This window comes from Xiphophorus maculatus, chromosome 19, assembly GCF_002775205.1.
Source record: "Xiphophorus maculatus strain JP 163 A chromosome 19, X_maculatus-5.0-male, whole genome shotgun sequence".
Lineage (NCBI taxonomy): Eukaryota > Metazoa > Chordata > Actinopteri > Cyprinodontiformes > Poeciliidae > Xiphophorus > Xiphophorus maculatus.
In genome coordinates, this window is record NC_036461.1 from 7,489,468 (window position 1) to 7,491,677 (window position 2,210).

A 2,210-nucleotide genomic window follows, 5' to 3' on the forward strand; every position below is an offset into this window, starting at 1 on the left:
TATAAAAATATATTTTTACCTTGCATCCCTTAGATATTCACACACTACTAGGATTCAAGCTGAACTAAACTTGTAATATAAAGGGAAGGATTTACAGCGATGTTTAAAAAGAAAGCAGATGTTTTAACTGATCAAGATAAAGAAAAAAAGCATCTGGTCTTTACCAGGTTGTAAAATTAATAAAATGTACAAGTTTACAATGACACACAACAGATTTCACACTGTCATTACTTACCAAGCAAAGATGAAGCCAAAGGTCTGACCCATCTGACTGCTTGTAGAGCCACCTTTAGCAATAATAACTCTTAGTAGGCTTCTGTACTATTTTATCTGTCTCTGACATCGTTGGAAAAGAATTTTGGCTCAGTTTTCTTTTGCTGGTCCTACAGGATTTAAGAGAGAAAGTAACCAGGTGCTGTGGATCCAATTGGCTCATTAACTGATTATCATCTGTGTGACCACCCCTCTAGAAGCAGGGGTTTTATCAATTTTCTTCACTGGAGCTTAAAAGTGTGTTTTAGGTTCAAGGCAAAGACTGAGAGACATTAGCAATGACCTTAGAGAATCTGTTCCATAAACATAAAATATCTCTGACAGGAATAGAGAGTTCCAGAAAGATTTCCCTGACTATCCTTAGACTAAAACAATAACCCAGAGTTGATATATAACTGAGACACTATGTTTCAACCATTAGTATATACAGTACAGACCAAAGGTTTGGACACAACTGTGTGTCCAAACCTTTGGTCTGTACTTTATATATATATATATACACTTGCATTTGGACCAGGACAGATACCATAAGGACAGGTACCAATGGACAAAAACGATTTTTATTATATGTACTGGGAGAGCCCCAAGTTTTATTAAACAGTTTTGTCTGTTGTTTAAAATAGAAATAATAAGTAAGAAGTATTTACAAAAAAATTAAGTACAAGACATGTCTGTTGGATTTCAATCATTCCGATTAAAAATCAACACTGCTCTTTTCAATTAATTTTATCATTCCACATTTAATTCTTTTACTGCATGTTGGCAACAAACTAACCACGCAGAAAGTTGTCACAGAACACCAAGCGAAGGCAGTAGTAAACACATCTAAACAGATGGATGTAGACACAAAGGAAAAATGTGGCTGGATGAGCTGCCAGCTGGACAGCAGCCAAGAAAAACGGATAGGATACTTTATAATAGGCTCAGTTTTGTGAGCGGGGCTTGTTCATGTGCTCTAACAGAGCGAGGGAATGCTAAAAATCTCCAAATGGCTCTTTATTACAGTATCTCCGTAACAGTTGTAAAGAAAATAATCCGGTCAGCCTGCCAGATGCTGGGGTTGATTTTCCTTTAACAAACAACTTGATTAAAATACAACTAGGGACTGTTGAGAGCTGATTCTTCCTCTTAAAGCAGATAATGGATGCTTTACTGACTTTAAACAACACATGTTGTATATTGATTTTTCCTTCTTTGGACAAGAAGAGTTTGCTTTGAACTAAATTGAGTGACCAAAGGCTGTTTAAATGGTCCAAATTGGACTTCATCTGCATGTACGTAGAACAGTACACATGACAGTGGCCACTAGAGGGCAGACAAAGTGGCACTCAGCAGTTGTAGGAATGTACGACAGTGAGTCAGAATAGTAGGTAAAGATCGGCACAATCGCATTAACAAACCACATTCTAAGAAGCTGATCGATTCTGATACGGGATTGCTTGAACATGGATGATCGTATTTTGGAATTGCTCAGTATATTCCTTGATTATTGTGTCCCATAACTACCATGGGAAAAATTAATCTGTACCAAAATGTTTGAATGAAAAAAAACATCAGCCATCTGTAGACATCTGGAAGCCCCAGCAATGATTGAGCTGGCTGACCCAGAGTGCTGCAGAGTGTAGCTAAAGGCGGATATTTACTGATTGTTCAGGGCCAAGAGTTGGTCCAAAAACTCACCTCATCATCCCATGGAGGTCCATCGATTCAAAGTTCCCTTTAGCCACCTGCAGCTTAAAATAATCAGTCCAGGTTTCATTTATCTGCCAACTTCTTGACTTATGGTTTTTTCAAATAACAGGAGCAAAACCTGTTTTACTGAGTCAGCTCAAACCAGTGCCATCTTTCTCTTCTCTACAAATCCAGATGTTTCCAGTATGATCACCTGATTTTACATGCTTAATGTCAAATCTTTCTGCATATTGTTGCAACATGAC